This window comes from Hylobates moloch, unplaced genomic scaffold (genome assembly GCF_009828535.3).
Source record: "Hylobates moloch isolate HMO894 unplaced genomic scaffold, HMol_V3 SCAFFOLD_2, whole genome shotgun sequence".
NCBI classification, from domain to species: domain Eukaryota; kingdom Metazoa; phylum Chordata; class Mammalia; order Primates; family Hylobatidae; genus Hylobates; species Hylobates moloch.
In genome coordinates, this window is record NW_026652277.1 from 103,916,688 (window position 1) to 103,934,919 (window position 18,232).

Below are 18,232 nucleotides of genomic sequence, written 5' to 3' on the forward strand. Positions count from 1 at the left end.
TATATAATTATATATAAAAAATATAATATAATATATTATATATAAATTATATATAATATAATATAATAATGATGTATGTATTATATTATATATAATATAATATAATAATGATGTATGTATTATATATACACGATGGAATACAGTGCAGCCATAAAAAGGAATGAATTAATGGCATTTACAGTGACCTGGATGAGATTGGAGATTATTATTCTTTGTGAGGTAACTCAGAAATGGAAAACCAAACATCATAAGTTCTTACTGATATGTGGCAGAAAAGCTATGAGGATGCAAAGGCATAAGAATTATGCAATAGACTTTAGGGACTTGAGGGGAAGAGTGAGAGCAGGGTGAGGGTAAAAGACTACAAATATGGTGCAGTGTATACTGCTTGAGTGATGGGTGCAGCAAAATCTCATAAATCAGCACTGAAGAATTTACTTACGTAACCAAATACCACCTGTACCCCAATAACTTATGAAAAAATAAAAATAAATAAATAAATATGTATATGATGAACCCCAGAAGTATAGATTCTTGGCCTTTGAGATGGTGATGACTTAAATTCCAAAGAGCTGACAAGCATGCTGATATTCTCCTGGCATTTCCATTGACAGTTTTCTACTTCCTGTGTATATTCTTCCACCAAATATTTTTTTTCTTTTTTTTCCTTTTATTTTTTCCTTTTACAAAGTAAACTACAATTTTGTTGTGAAATTCAGGCCAGGCAAAGTCACTCACGCCTGTAATCCCAGCACTTGGGGAAGCCAAGGTGGGTGGGTCACTTGAGGCCAGGAGTTCAAGACCAGTCTGGTGAAAACCCATCTCTACTAAAAAATGCAAAAATTAGCCATGCATGGTTGTGGGTGCCTATAATCCCTTCTACTCAGAAGGCTGAGGCAGGAGAATCACTTTAATCCAGGAGGTGGATGTTGCAGTGAGCAGAGATCATGGCACTGCACTCCAGCCTGGGCAACAGAGTAAGACCCTGCCTCAAAAAAAAAAAAATTTAGTGTTTATTTTGTACATTTTATTTTACAGCAATCTTACCACTTATTTTTGTACCATGTATTTCAGTTGTCTCTTAGTGAAAAATGTAAAAGCCTATTAATTTTTGGCTTGTTTTTAGCTTAAAATTTTTAAAATTAAATTAAGGACCCTACAATAAATTGTGTTGCCAGCAGCTATATCTCAACCTTTTGTGTGAAGAATGTTTTGGCTGCCACTTCAACCTCAGGAAACAACTTTGACCTCAGTCACTTTAAAATGCTGGTATTAACAGAATATTACTTTTTCCACACACAAAACCCCTAGGATCTTGAAGGTCCTATTTAACAAAATCTTTATACATGCAAAATTTCACTGAAATAAATACATCTTCTTCATTTATCATTACCACCCAGTATTTATGTTTTCAGTTAATTTTTAGGGGTATAATTTCTAAACTTAGGGCAATCAAATTTCCTGCTTTTTACCTCAGTGCTTAAACTCTCCTCCAATGTAAGTAATACAATTGTGAAGGATAAAATAATTGAATTTTACAGACAGCATGAAAGAAAAACATTAGCACACAAGTTAGTCTATTTGCTAATTAGGAAAAGTGTGCTGCTTTCCACCTCTACCACAGATGCATTGATGAACTGTTGATTAATGAATGGTGTTCAGAAAGATCAGAAATAATAGGCTGGATAGCACACATCCTAAATTTGTGTTCCATACAATTTGAGCTCCCAGAACTACTAAGCTTGGTTAAATCCCTACACAGCATCAAAGCCTCTTTAGGTCATTTATTGGCTATTTTATCTAGAAAGCAAATATTGAATTCTGCCCTTTATATGTGAATAGAGCTGCAGTGGACATTCACATGCATGTGTCTTTATGACACAATGATTTATATTTCTTTGGGTATATACCCAGTAATGGGATTACTGAGTTGAATGGTAGTTCTGTCTTTAGGTCCTTGAGGATTGTCACACTGCATTCCATAATGGCTGAACTAATTTATACTCCCACCAACAGTGTATAAGCATTCCTTCTTCTTTCCAAACTTGTCAGCATCAGTTATTTTTTGACTTTTTAGTAATAGCCATTCTGACTGGTGTGAGATGGTATCTCATTGTGGTTTTGATTTGTGTTTCTCTAATGATTAGTGATGTTGAGCTTTTTTTCATATGCTTATTGGCATCATGCATATCCTCTTTTGAAAAATGTCTGGTTATGTCCTTTGCCCACTTTTTAATGTGTTTTTTTGTAAATTTGTTTAAGCTCCTTATAGATGCTGGATATTAGACCTTTGTCAGATGCGTAGTTTGCAAAAGTTTTCTCCCATTTCGTTGGTTGTCTATTCACTCTTGATAGTTTATTTTCCTGAGCAGAAGCTCTTTGGTTTAATTAGATCCCATTGTAAGTACATTATTTGTTAAACATGTCTTTAGTTGTTTTGTATGTAGTATGCAAAAAATCACAACATCCTGCAGCCACAAATTACATGCAGAGTGTGAAGAAACCATTAATTAAATGGTATAATCTTTCCATTTATAACTGTAAAGGAAGAACTAGCAAATCAGATCTTACATGTAACATCTGTATACATGGAAGTGACAGACTGCTTTTGTTGTTTGATACAAAATGGCTGAACTTCATCTTCAGAAGATTAAACCTGACATCTAAACATGCCAATGTAAACATCAAAAATATATATTCTAACTTTACAAAAGAAATCATGGGACGAAATCTGGTACCAGGAAAGTGGCGAGGATTACATGCAGTATTTTGTAAAGCAGCACACAAGAGTTTCAAAGTTTTCTGAAACTGAAATTAGCTATCTTGAGTCAAGGTAGTAAAAAAAATGTCAGTATTAACTATTTACAACCTCTGACATTTGTGGAGATGGTAAGAATCTGTTATAGTGCAGCTACATACAATAAAGTTCAGGCAATTTTGTTTTTTCATTTGGGTTAGATTGCAAATTTATTGTGTGAGAAAAGGACAGAAGCAAATTTTAGCATCAACCTTCACCTCACTGCTCGACCAAAGTGGTCTAAATTTTAAAATTAGACTTCTCTGCATCACCAGCTGTTGCTCTAGTCCCATTTGCTTTTTAATCTCAGATGCCATTGTCATGAAAGTCTGTTCTACATTTGCTGTGTTCTTAGCACCAGTTTCCAAAAATGGAATTCCAAGGGAATCAGCAAATTCCTTTGTTGTTGTGTAGTCTACTTTCTTTGTGGGCTGATCACATTTGTTTCCTACCAACAATTTGTTGACATTTTCACTGGCCTAGTGGTCAATTTCCTGCAACCACTATTTAACATTATTGAAGGACTCCTGATCTGTCATATCATACAGCCTTGGGCTCCTGTGTAATAACTGGAGGTGATCAAAATCTTTCCTGGCCTGTTGTGTCCCCTAGTTGAAGCTTGATTATTTTGCCATATAATATTACAGTTCTTATTTTGAAATTCCCACTTATTGTGCTGATGTAGTTTTCAGTATATGTATTACATGTTTCACCTGCAAACCTAAGAAGGAAGCAAGGCTTTCTAGCCCCAGAATTGCCAATCAGAAGTAACTTGAGTAATTAAACATATTAGAGATTTCTGCTGGTAATGTCATTGCAGCTGCTGCCTGCACCATCATGACTCTAGGCTATGGGTAATTGAAGGAAAGGAATGAGATAGGCTGTTCTGGGAGGGCAAACATCTTTCTCCGCTCTGTTCCCTACAACACAATCACTTGGCCACTGTCACCACTCAGCTACTGCTTCCACCCAAAAACCCAAAATCTGAACTGACTTTCCAATTCCGTATAGATTTCTTCCTCACTTTAGGAGCAAAATTTGCACTAGATAGATGCATGTTGAAAGAGTTTCATGAAAAAACAATTTTTTTAGTCTCCATTTACAGCATAAAGAGAGCGTATTCATGTCACAGATCTGAGTCCCTGAGAAATGTGATATTCCACACTTCAGTGGTGAAAATATAGCACTTTTCTATTTTGGTTAGAACTGCCTAAGTGCCTCTTTCTTAAATCTCTTCTCTTTCTATTCACCCCTATAAGCAGCACTAGGTGTCCCTGGAAAGGGAAAAATTAAGCTGTCAGTGCACCTTAGCCCATGCCGTCTTCATGAGACAAGGTTCTGTGTATGCACGCTCCATTTTATTCCCTGACATTTACATGGCTGTTTCTTAGTGTTACCTGTCTTCCTTTTCTACCAGCCTGTGTGTCCTGGGCAGTAGGGATTAAGCTCCCATCTTAGCTGTCTCTTCACACTTAGCAAATTTCTTGGCTCATGGAAAGTGCTCAGTATATGTTCGTTGAACAAGTGCTTAGTCTGAAACAAGTAGGATTGGAGCGTCTGATGATTAATTTTGAGTGTTAACCTGATTGGATTGAAGGATGCAAAGTATTGTTCCTGGGTATATCTGTGACTGTGTTGCCGAAAGAGATTAACATTTGAGTCAGTGGACTGGGAGAGGCAGACCCACCCTCAATCTGGGTGGGCACCATCTAATCAGCTGCCAGCACGGCTAGAATAAAGCAGGCAGAGGAATGTGGAAGGACTAGACTTGCTGAGTCTTCTGGCCTTCATCGTTCTCCCATGCTGGGTGCTTCCTGCCCTTGAACATCGGATGCCAAGTTCTTCAGCTTTTGGACTCTTGGACTTACACCAGTGGTTTGCCAGGGGCTCTCAGTCCTTTAGCCACAGACTGAAGGCTGTACTGTTGGCTTCTCTACTTTTGAGGTTTTGGGATTCAGACTGGCTCCCTTGCTCCTCAGCTTGCAGATGGCTTATTGTGGAACTTCACCTTGTTATATCGTGTGAGTCAATACTCCTTAATAAACTCCCTTTTATATATCCATCTATCCTATTAGTCCTGTCCTTCTAGAGATCTAATACAGAGAGTGTTGAAAAATGTTAATTGAGTCTTTTGTTATTGATATATATTTCTAACCTGTGGCTCTTACCTTTCTCTACTTAGCCAGATGTTCTGCATTTATTGTCTTCACTTATTTGGAGATGGGGTAACACAGGGAAATAGGGGGAAAAAAATCCTGAGTCAATATTTTGCCTTCTGAGTTTCACAAAACCTGTACCTGAAGAAGGGGGAAGAGGAGAGATCTTGATGCATAGAAGAAAAGCCTCATGAGAAACAGCCAGCTTCTTCCCCACTGCTGAGATTAGAAGAGATTCTCTGGGCTGGTGAGACCAGTGACCAGGTTCCGGGAGGAACAGGCTGGGTAGGAGCAGCACCAGAATCCAGACACCTAGCTGGTCTTGTGCAACCTCCAGTCATGTCTTGTCTACACACGACCTGTATTTTTTGTGCTTCCTGTCTGTTCAGGTGAGGCTATCCTTCCACATCAGCCCCAGTGGGTCACTACTGATTATGCAGAGGTATCTGGACCCATTTGTGCCATAAGATCTGGAGGGATGCTGTCTGAGTCACAAGTCCATTTCCAGTGGCCTACAGGGTCCTGAAGGTTCAACCTTTACTACTTCTCTGACCTCATTGCCTACAGCTTCCTCCTTGCTCACTATACTGCAGTCACACTGGCTTCTTGCTCTTCCTTGGGAATCCCAGGCACATTGCCTTTGCACTGGCTGTTTCTCATTCCCAGAGGGGCTCTTCCCCCAGAAATTCACCTGTCTTTTCTCAAATGTGACTTCTCAAAGAGATCTTCACTGACTATCCTGCCTGAAATTGCAGCCCAGCCCCAACCCATGCCTGACACGCCTGACCCCTCCTACCCTGCTCACCTTGTTCTGTTTCCCATAACACTTCCCATACTCTAACGAATCATGTGCTTTACTCATGTATTAGGTCTGTTGTTTGTTGTTTCTCTCCCTGTATAGATTACAAGCTCCATAGGGGAAGGGATTTCTGCTTTATTCACAAATGTATCCAAACATCTGGAGCAGTGTCTAACATACAGTGAATGCTCAATAAATACTTTGGAATGGATGAATACTTAAGAGAATATTTATTACTCTTTAATATCTCAGGACTTTCCAAACCACCTGAGATAAACAGTGGAGTCTAGGTTGTGTGTATGTAAGACAAAGCCCCCTACCTCCATCTATGCTTGGATGGGACTCAAGAGAGCAAGAATGAGACTTGCCTTCTAACTGGCTCCCTATCAGGCTGGCACAGTGTTACCTCTGTTATACAAAGAATCCTGATTTCATTAACAAAAGCTGTAATCGTTTTTAAATGTCCAATACTATTTTTGTAAGGGCATCTATTAGTCTGAAGTTTATAAATGAAAGCACGTTTTCTTTTAAACTCACTGTTATGAAAGGAGATTTCATTCTTAGCCTAGCCATTCTAAATAGGTATAACTTATAAGTGTATCTATAGCATTATTTTCTTCCTGTCCTCTTCTGCCTATCCATTGTTTTCTGATGAATGGTCACATGTAAACCTATTGGCTCAGGGAAGCCTGACTTCTAGGCCTCTGGGTGGCTGGTTACTGGCTTCAATGAAGAACAGGTCATTGCAGAACAGGTAGAAAGTCCGTTTATATGAAGAGCACTAATAAAAATGATTATTTATTGAATAAGTCTGGAAGCATGACAAAGAAGCTATGAGACTTATTTTGAAGATGAGGAAATGGAAATTTTAAGGAACCCAGGTTCACACATTTAGTAAGAGGCTGAGGTGAAATTTGAGCCTCATTCTGTGCACTGTAAATCTTTTATTTTTACCATCTGCCTGGTGGATTGATTGTTGACATTTCTTTAGCACTTTTAACTTTTCCAAACAATGGCCCATCAATGATCTCATTAAGTGCTCAAAAAATGCTTTTGAGGATCCATGAGTTGCATGAGGAAGGACAACCAGAAAATGTTTTCTACTATGTGAAGGGTTGAGTCAATGAGATTGCTCCGCTCAGAGCTGTGGCACCATGCTTGGGAAAAGCATTTTGTTGGAGAATCTCTCAGGGCATCTGGGTACTGTTGTGTTGTTATCCTGTACCAAGAAAATGAATGTCTGGCCATGGGCTTGCCTCTGACATAACCTCAAAACCTTTACTATCCACACTTGGAGAAACCTGAAATATGTAGTTGATCTACAAGATGAGTACATTTTTCTGGGACCAAGTGCCTGTGTCACATTGATCATAAGCATGTCTTTCTGTTGTTTTTTTAAAAATGGTCTTTCTCATTGAGCAGAATTACACTTTGCAAACCTTGAAACCACAAATTAGGCCACACATTGCAGTGGTTATTGACATTTGTGGAATATTAATTTTTTTGAGAGTGTAATTAACCTTATACTTTCTCCCTAGGAAATATGTAGTTATAAACATGTCAAATCTTCCTATATTTAGAAAGTGTTCTTAGAAAGTTCAGAACCTTGCAGCAAGGGATAGGACACTTGAATTTTAAATGTGTATCCTTTCTCCACTCACTGTCTCATGTCCACCCCAAAATATCCTAAAATATTGGTTCCACAACTTTACAAAGCAGTGTTGTGGCAGGAGTTTCCTTTGTAAAATTTTGCTCACAACCTTTATTCTTTAAAGTTATTGATTCTATGTAATTATTTCCTAGAGAAGTTAGTTGAACTAAAAAAAAACTATCAGCATTCTAAAAGGCTGTTTCTCATCTGAGGCTGAGACTGCATCCTTCTAGTGGTCATCTGCCACATGCAGCTGACACTGTAGTCTACAACAGAGTGTTCCATGAGCTCCCGGTGACATGGTGTCCAATTGCTCCAGAGAGGTTGGCTTCATTCAAGGCAGAAAGTGCTTATCTGTTTAAAATTCCATCATATGCCTGGCACAAGGTTAAACTTTAGTGGTGTGAAACTTTTAAAAGGTGACTCTCAGTCTTTCTCAAATTGTGAAATTTTCTTGCAAGTGTCAGACTTAAAAAAACTCTAAGAGATGTGTATCTTTACAAAATAAATTGCTTTAAAATAACTTTCATTCTGAAAACCTTTGAGGTTTTCAGAGCATCTTGGTAGGTAATTGGAGAGAACTGATATATCATGAAATATGTTTCAGGCTTTCAGGATCAGTAAGAACACTGTTATATGTGGAAGTATAACTGAGCACCATTATGCAGAACCCCGGTTAAGTTCTACATCTATCCTATTAGGCAAATGTGTTAATGAATTAGAAATATGCATTGTTTGTAAACAGAGTTTTTTCAGTGTTCCAGGGTCCATTAGAAACCATTAACTATTGAACACTGTGATTGAATAAGTTGTTGATTTCTCTTTTTTAAACAAGTGTCAAGATCATGTACTAATTCACCCAGAAATGCCATTTTAAAAATAGTATCTTCTAAAGTAAAGTCATGGTCTGAAATGTTCTTTACTGGAGTTTTCAAAAGTGTGATTGATACTTTACTAAATGTATTCTAACTTGTGCCTTGAGTCAGAAACAGACATTTTGGGAAGAATTTTTTTTTTTTCCAATTCTATCCTTTGTTTTATTTTGTTTTGTTGTTTTGTTTTTCCCCCTGTATATTGACCAGAATCTCAATCTATGCAATTTGGATAGTTGTCTACCAAGCTTCCTATAATGATTATTTAGCATTTTGAAAATAAAAGAAAAGATTTGTGGAGAATGACCACAACTGCAATAAGGACCAGAAGTTTAACATGTTTTACTAAAGCATTTGCTTCAGCAGACTTTACATTTATCAATCACACGTTGGAGTTCTGATATTAACTTCCAGTTTATTCCCGCTGAAAAAATCAGTGGAAATGCTCAACCAGGTTATCTCTGCCATAGCCCAGGATGACTTTCTTTGCTGTATTGTCCAGACTTTGCCAGCTTTCTTCTTTTACTCCATATCATTCTTGTCATGGGTTTTCAGGCAGAAGTATTGCTTTCATAATTCATGCTCTTTCTACTATTTACTGATTTTTAAAATATAATCTGCAAATGTTTAAAGTTCACATTAGAATAATTCTAATGCATTGCATTGCTAATGAGTGTTATTTTCTCCCATATTCTCCCATGTATAACATATCTACTAATTCTCTATGAACATAAGGATATCTTTTCTTGCTGCAGGTCCTCTAAATGGGGTTCTCTGTATCATGCTAGCTCCTGGCTGCAGCATCTCTATCCTCTCTCCGTTTGTGGGCATGGAAAGGGAGTAGTGAGAAAAGGACTGGGTTTCCCAAGGTATATTTTGCTGTTTATAAAAAGCTTTTCATATTAGGAACTTTAGCATTCTACTGATCCCAGTTCTATCTTCTGAAATTATTATGAGTCTCAGTTCTCATTGAATCACACACATTACGTCTAACCCTTTTTATAGCATTAGAGCCTTTTTTAAGCTTTTTAGCAATAATTATTTATTTATTTTTATTTATTTTTATTTTTTTATTTTTTTTGAGACGGAGTCTCGCTCTGTCGCCCAGGCTGGCGTGCAGTGGCGCAATCTCGGCCCACTGCAAGCTCCGCCTCCCGGGTTCACGCCATTCTCCTGCCTCAGCCTCTCTGAGTAGCTGGGACTACAGGCGCCCGCCACCACACCCGGCTAATTTTTTTTGTATTTTTAGTAGAGACGGGGTTTCATCGTGGTCTCGATCTCCTGACCTCGTGATCCCCCCGCCTGGGCCTCCCAAAGTGCTGGGATTACAAGCGTGAGCCACCGCGCCTGGCCCCTATTTATTTTAATTTATTTTATATTTTGCCATAAGTTATTGAGATACAGGTGGTATTTGTTTACATGAGTAAGTTCTTTAGTTGTGATGTGAGATTTTGGTGCACCCACCCCTCCAGCATTATATACTGCACCATATTTGTAGTCTTTCATCCCTTACCTCCTGCCCACCTTTTCCCCCAAGCCCCAAGGTCCATTGTATCATTCTTATGTCTTTGCATCCTCATAGCTTAGCTCCCACGTATCAATGAGAACATACAATGTTTGGTTTTCCATTCCTGAGTTACATCACTGAGAATAATAGTCTCTGATCACATCCAGGTCACTGCAAATGCAGTCAATTCATTCCTTTTTATGGCTCAGTAGTATTCCATTGTATAAATATACCACAGTTTCTTTATCCACTCATTGATTTATAGGCATTCGGGTTGGTTCCATGATTTTGCAATTGCGAATTGTGCTGCTATAAACGTGTGTGTGCAAGTATCTTTTTTCATATAATGATTTCTTTTTGTCTGGGTAGATACCCAGTAGTGGGATTGCTTGATCAAATGGTAGTTCTATCTGTAGTTCTTTAAGGAATCTCCACAATGTTTTCCATAAAGATTGTACTAGTTTACATTTCCACCAGCAGCATAGAGGTGTTCCCTCTTCACTGCATCCATGCCAACATCTACCGTTTTTTAATTTTTTGATTATGGCCATTCTTGAAGGAGTAAGGTGATATTGCATTGTGGTTTTGATGTCTATTTCCCTGATAATTAGTGATGTTGAGCTTTTTCATATGTTTGTTTACCATTTGTATATCTTGTCTATTCCTGTCCTTAGCCCCCTTTTTGATGGGATTGTTTCTCTCTTACTGATTTGTTTGAATTTGTAGTAGATTCTGGATATTAGTCCTTTGTCAGATGTATAGATTGTGAAGGTTTTCTCCCACTCTGTGGGTTGTCTGTTTACTCTGCTGACTGTTCCCTTTGCTATGCAAAAGCTCTTTTAATTAGGTGCCAGTTATTTATCTTTGTTTTCATCGCATTTGCTTTTGGGTTCTTGGTCATGAAATCCTTGCCTAAGCCAATGTCTAGAAGAGTTTTTCTAATGTATCTTCTAGAATTTTTATAGTTTTAGGTCTTAGATTTAAGTCCTTAATCCATCTTGAGTTGATTTTTGTATAAGGTGAGAGATGAGGATCCAGTTTCATTCTCCTACATGTGGCTAGCCAATTATCCCAGCACCATTTGTGGAAAAGAGTGTCCTTTCCCCATTTTATGTTTCTGTTTCCTTGGTCAAAGATCAGTTGGCTGTAAGTATTTGGGTTTATTTCCAGGTTCTCTATTCTGTTCCATTGATTAACGTGCCTGTTTCTATACCAGTACCATGCTGTTTTGGTGACTATGTCCTTATAGTATAGTTTGAAATCAGGTAATGTAATGCCTCCAGATTTGTTACTCTTTTTGCTTAGTCTTACTTTGGCCATGTGGGCTCTTTTTTGGTTCCATATGAATTTTGGAATTGTTTCTTTCTAATTCTGTGAAGAATGATGGTGGAATTTTGATGGGGATTGCACTGAATTTGTATATTGCTTTTGGCAGTATGGTCATTTCACAATATTTATTCTATGCATCCATGAGACTGGGATGTGTTTCCATTTGTTTGTGTCATCTGTGATTTCTTTCCCAGTGTTTTGTAGTTTTCCTTGTAGAGGTCTTTTGCCTCTTTGGTTAGGCATATTACTAAATAGTTTATTTTTCTTGCAGCTATTGTAAAAGGGGTTGAGTTCGTGATTTGATTCTCCACTTGGTCGCCGCTGGTGTATAGAAGAGCTACTGATTTGTGTACATTAATCTTGTATCCAGAAACTTTACCAAATTCTTTAATCAATTCTAGGAGCTTTCTGGAAATCTTTAGGGTTGTCAAGGTAAGCAGTCACATCATCCGCAAACAGTGACAGTTTGACTTCTTCTTTACTGATTTGATTGCCTTTTATTTCTTTCTCTCGTCTGATTGCTCTGGCTAGGACTTCCAATACTATGTTGAAGGGGAGCAGTGAGAGTAGGCATCCTTGTCTTGTTTCGGTTCTCAGAGGGAGTGCTTTCAACTTTCTCCCATTCAGTATTATGTTGGCTGTGAGTTTTTCATAGATGGCTTTTATTACATTGAGGGATATTTCTTGTATGCCAATTTTGCTGAGAGTTTTAATCTTAAAGGAATGCTGGATTTTGTTCAATGCTTTTCCTGCACCTATAGAGATTATCATGTGATTTTTGTTTTTAATTCTGTTTATATAGTGTGTCACATTTATTAACTTGCATATGTTAAATCATCCCTGCATTCCTAGTATGAAACCTACTTGATCATGGTAGATTATCTTTTTGATATGTTATTAGATTTGGTTTGCTAGTATTTTGTTAAGATTTTAGTATCTATGTTCATCAAGGATATAGGTCTGTAGTTTTCTTTTTTGATTATGTCCTTTCCTGGTTTGGGTATTAGGGTGGTACTGGCATCATAGAATGAATTAGGGAGGGTGCCTTCTTTCTCTATCTTATGGAATAGTGTCAAAAGGATTGGTGTTAATTCTTCTTTGGATGTCTGGTAGAATTCTGCTGCGAATCTGTCTGGCCCTGGAGTTTTTTGTTGGTGATTTTTTATTACCGTTTCAATCTCACTGCTTCTTATTGGTCTGTTCAGGGCATCTAATTGTTCCTGATTTAAGCTAAGAGGGTTGTAGTTTTCAAGGAATTTATTCATCTCTTCTAGGTTGTTTAGTTTATGTGGGTAAAGGTGTTTGTAGTAGCCTTGAACGATCTTTTCTATTTCAGTGGCGTCAGTTGTAATATCTCCTGTTTCATTTCTTAGGTTATTTGAATTTTCTGTCTTCTTTTCTTGGTTCGTCTTGCCAATGCTCTATCAATTTTATGCATCTTTTTAAAGAAACAGCTTTTTGTTTCATTTATCTTTTATATTTTTGTTGTTGTTGTTTCAATTTCATTTAGTTCTGCTCTGATCTTGGTTATTTCCTTGCTTCTGTTGGGTTTAGGTTTGATTTGTTTTTCTTTCTCTAGTTCTTTGAGATGCGACCTTAGAATGTTAGTTTGTGCTCTTTCAGTCTCTTTGATGTAGGCGTTTAGGGCTATTAACTTTCCTCTTAGCACTGTCATTGCTGTATCCCAGAGGTTTTGATAGGTTGTGTATTGTCATTCAGTTTGAAGAAGTTTTTAATTTCCATCTTGATTTTGTTTTTGACCCAATGCTCACTCAGGAGCACCTTATTTAATTTCATAATATTTGCATGGTTTTGAATCTTCCTTTTGGAGTTGATTTTGTTTTATTCCACTGTGGTCTGAGATAGTGCTTGATATAATTTCAATTTTCTTAAATTTATTAAGGCTTGTTTTATAGGCTATCATATGGTCTATTTTGGAGAAAGTTCCATGCACTGTTGAATAGAATGTGTATTCTATGGTTATTGGATGAAATCTTCTTTATATATCTATATATCTGTTAAGTCCATTTGTTCCAACGTATAGTTTAAATCCATTGTTTCTTTGTTGACTTTCTGTCTTGACGACCTGTGTAGTGCTGTCAGTGGAGTACTGAAGTCCCACACTATTATTGTGTTGCTGTCTGTCTCATGTCTTAGGTCTATTAGTAATTGTTTTATAAATTTGGAAGCTCCAGTGTTAGGTGTATATATGTTTAGGATTGTGATATTTTCCTGTTGGACAAGGTCTTTTACCATTATAAAATGTCCCCTTCATCTCTTTTAACTGCTATTGCTTTAAAGTTCATTTTGTCTGGTATAAGAGTAGCTATCCCTGCTCAATTTTGGTGTCCATTTGCATGAAATGCCTTTTTCTATCCCTCTACTTTAAGTTTATGTGAGTCCTTATGTGTTAGGTGAGTCTTCTGAAGGCAGCAGATAGTTGTTTGGTGAGTTTTTATCTATTCTGCAGTTCTGTGTCTTTTAAGTGGAACATTTAGACCATTTACATTCATTATTTGTATTAAAATGTGAGGTACCCTTGCATTCATCATGCTGTTTGTTGCCTGTGTACTTTGTTTTTTTGTTTTTGCTTTTAAGTTGTATTTTTGTTTTATAGGTTCTATATGATTTATGCTTTAAAGAGGTACTGTTCTGATGTGTTTCGAGGACTTGTTTCAAGATTTAGAGCTCCTTTTAGCAGTTCTTGTAGTGGTGGCTTGGTAATGGTGAATTTTCTCAGCATTTGTTTGTCTGAAAATACTGTATCTTTCCCTCATATAAGATGCTTAGTTTTGCTGGATACAAAATTCTTGGCTGATAATTGTTTTGTCTGAGGAGGCTGAAGATAGGGTGCCAATCCATTCTAGCCTGTAGGGTTTCTGCTGAGAAATCTGCTGTTAATCTGATAGGTTTCCCTTTATATGTTACCTGGTACCTCTGTCTCACAGCTCTTTATATTCTTTCCTTTGTCTTAACTGTAGATAACCTGATGAAAATGTGCTTAGGTAATGATCTTTTGCAATGAATTTCCCAGATTTTCTTTATGCTTCTTGTATTTGGATTTCTAGGTGTCTAGCAAGGGTGAAGAAGTTTTCCTTGATTATTTCCCCAAATATGTTTTCCAAATTTCAGTTTTCTCTTCTTCCTCAGGAACATTGATTATACTTATGTTTGGTCATTTAATATAATCCCAGACTTCTTGTAGCCTTTGCTCATATTTTCTTGTTTTTTTTCTTTGTTGGATTGGTTTAATTCGAAAACCTTGTCTTCAAGCTCTGAATTTCTTTCTTCTACTTGTTAAATTCTATAGCTGAGACTTTCCAGAGCATTTTGCATTTCTCTAAGTGTTTGCAATGTTTCCTGAGGTTTTGATTGTTTTTCCTTTATGCTATTTCCTTGAATATTTCTTTTTTCACCTCTTGTATCATTTTTTGGATTTCCTTGCACTTGGCTTTGCCTTTCTCTGGTGTCTCCCTGATTGGCTTAATAACTGAATTCCTGAATTCTTTTTTAGGTAAATCAGGGATTTCTTCTTGGTTTGGATCCATTGCTGGTGAACTAGTGTGATTTTTTGGGGGTGTTGAAGAGCCTTGTTTTGTGATATTACCAGAGTTGGGTTTCTGGTTCCTTCTTATTTGGGTAGACTCTGTCAGAGGGAAGGTCTAGGGCTGAAGGCTGTTGTTCAGATTCTTTTGTCCCGCAGGGTGTTCCCTTGATGTAGTACTCTCCCCGCTTTCCTATGGACGTGGCTTCCTATGAGCCGAACTGCAGTGATTGTTGTCTTTCTTCTGGGTCTAGTCACCCAGTGAGTCTACCTGGCTCTGGACTGGTACTGGGGGTTGTCTGCACAGAGTCCTGGGAAGTGAACCATCTATCAGTCGTTCAGCTGTGGATGCAGTGCCTTTCTGGTGGAGACGACAAGAGGGTGAAATGGACTCTGTGAGGGTTCTTAGCTTTGCTGGTTTAATGCTCTATTTTGTGCTGGTTGGCCTCCTGCCAGGAGGTGGCATTTTACAGAGAGCATCAGCTGTGGTAGTGTGGAGAGGGATCGGCAGTGGGCAGGGCCCTACAACTCCAAAGATTATGTGCCCTTTGTCTTCTGCTACCAGGGTGGTTAGGGATGGTCCATCAAGTTGGGGAAGGGCTAGTGGTGTCTGAGCTCAGACTCTCCTTGGGTGGATCTTGATGCTGGTGCTGTGTGGGATGGAGTTGAGGTTCTCAGGTCAATGGAGTTATGTGCCTAGGAGTATTATGGCTGCCTCAGTCAGGCAGGTTGTCAGGGAAGTGGAGGAAAGCCAGCAGTCACAGGCCTCACCTGGCTCCCATACAAACCAAAGAGCCAGTCTCACTCTCACTGTGCCCCCACTAACAGCCCAGAGTTTGTTTCCAGATGGTAGGTGAGCTGGGCTTGAGAACTTTCTCCAGGCTACCTACCTCCCAGCTGTGAATGAAAAGGGTCTGGTTCTTCCTCTGCCTGTGGAGTCTGCACACCAGATTCATGCCCTCCCCCGCGTTTTGGCCAGGAGTGTTCTTGCCTGGTTCAAGTTGTTACAAAGTTCAGCTGGAGATTTCCTTCTTCCTGTGGTTTTTTTCCCCACTTCTCTGGCTGCCCTCCCAATGGGACCCCATGGTGCCAGGCAGGAATGGCCTACTTGGGGACCCAGCAACCTCCCAGATCCTTTCTCGCTGCTTCCTATACCCCTATATTTTGCTCAGCTCTCTAAATTGACTCAGCTCCAGGTAAGGTTGGAAACTTCTCCCGCAAACAGACCTTCAATTTCTTTAGTGGGGGTATGCATTTGGGATGCGAGGATCTCCCTTTCCCACTTCTGCAGATGGGGCACTCACAGTATTTAGGGTGTCTCCCAGGTCCTGCAGGAGCAGTCTGCTTCCTTCAGAGGGCCTGTGGATTCTCTTGGAATTGCTGGTTTGTTCTTGCAGTCGTTCTGGAGTGAAAATTTAAAATGCAAGCCTCCACATGCTGCTCTGTCCATCCCAGTCAGAGCTGCAGTCTAGTCCTGCTTCCCATCCACCATAATAATCCCCTATAGCCTATTGATGCAAATAATGAATGTGAAACATGAAGGTTAAAAAATTAATTTGTAGTGATTGTAAAAACAACATGCCTATTGTTTAGTATTTGGAAGATAGAGATATATAAATGATAAACTAAAAATAATCTATTATTTTACTACCCCCAAATATTCATTTTCATTTGGTATGTTTTTCTCCTTGTGTGTGTGTTTATTCTAATAGTTTAAAAATATTGTATGTAAAGTTTTAAATCATAGTTTCTAAATAAGAAGTGAGTTTACAAATTCAGTCTCTTTACTGAAAAAATCTGATAATACACCTATTCCACACCTTACTAATGCTAGTGATTAGTACTTACATTAGTTTGGTAAAATTTTATGATGATGCTTAATATCATAGCCTTTCTATAAAATACATAGTGGGGAATTTGAAAAATGGTTTTGCTATAGAGCTGTACTAAATGTTAGTCTGCTTCAGAATAAAGCCTTTTGTTCTGCTCTTCCTATGGCAGGCTTGGAATTTTTGACATTCATTCTTTATGCTTGGGTGGAGAGGCAAGCAGTGAGAAGTGATTATTTCCAAACGTAGCAAAGGAAATTTCCATTTATTTATTTTATTCTCTCACAATAACATAGCTCTGACAAATTCCAGGACCTTGCTCCCTGGCCAGGGTATGACTAGGCAGGCAGGTTCTGGATTAGTTATAGTTTATGTAGTTAGCAGGCAGTCATGGCCAATGCTTTGGGTGAAAACTGTTGTATCTTAACCAGCATCTTTCTATGTTGTGTAAATGAGGTAAAGAATCATTCTCTCTTTTCTGTACTCCTTCACAAATGTTTTAATCAATACGTGGCCCCCTACAACCTGTAGTTTGAACCAAAATAAATTTTTCTGGAATGGCTATGCAACTTTTAGGCCTATCCTAATTACGTATAGCTGTTGCAAAGATACAGAGATTTGAGAGCCCCACCATTAATTGAGAGAATGACTTCTCAGAGAGTGAAGTTAGTTGAACTTCACATCAACTTTTCAGTGCAACTGTAGCCTCAATCTGATAGTTATACAGACCCTGAACATTAAGGAATTGGCTCACTTAGCTTCCCAAAAGATGCTAGACAAAAAGACTCACAGTAGATTTGCAATCATCTGGAGCAACTGTAATTGATGTTGTTCAGATTATGGTTAGAGAACAGTGTTCAGCTGTGATTTCAGCACTTGAAAAATGACATGAAATAGGTCCAGAGAAGAAAAGCCTGACATATTCTGGCATTTTAAATTGCTACTTTTACTATTTTAGTTTTTAAAACAGTCCCCCTCAAAGCAAATAATTAGCAAAAAATGCAAATTTTTGGTTTGACAGATTGTAGTTTGAATATAGGCAACGCCTCCTTTAGCTCTGTGAATTTAATTTAATTTTAAAAACTAATATAAACTATATAAAATATTTATAACTAACATATGTGAATGACATAAAATATTATGATAAAATGAACACTGTTAGTTGATTTGCCACACAAAGGTTGTTCAGATTATCTGTCTGCTATATTATCAGAAATGGAAGTTGGGTTCTTAAACTTTTTTCTGAGTCCTTTTTTGTCTTATCTGTAAAGTAGGGAGAATAATACCTGATTCACAGAATTGCTATGAAGATTAGATAAAGCAGATTGTATAAAAACAGCAAGTGGGGCACCTGCTAAGGAGTGGTCCTCCCCGCTGCCTGCACCCTCATGGCACATTTGCTCCTCAAGCTCGTACACCCTTGCCTCTGCCAAGCCCATCCCTAGAAACTAGGTTCACCAAGAACAGACAGTGAGCTTCTTGGTTACCAACACTGATTTCAGAAAGCCTTTGTTTCTTTTCTCCAATCCCTCCTTCTTGAAGATCCCTTTGCCATTGTTGGTGCAGTGCTATTCGCTCTATTTTCCTCTTACTGTTCTGACTAGTCCTGTTCATTCTCCTTCTAAAGCTCCTCTTTCATTGCTCATCCTTTAAATGCCAGTGGCCCCCAGGCTTATGTCCTTAGTCTCCTTTTTTATTTTCTCTACACAGTCTCTCTGGGTGATTTATTCATTCCATGTGTAAACAAT

General features: G+C 38.2%; 1 pseudogene; it reads right to left on the minus strand.

Moving 5' to 3' along the window:
- Nucleotides 1–3,016: 3,016 nt before the first annotated feature.
- LOC116476736 (ras-related protein Rab-1A-like) lies at nt 3,017–17,923 on the minus strand (annotated as a pseudogene).
- Nucleotides 17,924–18,232: the final 309 nt, after the last annotated feature.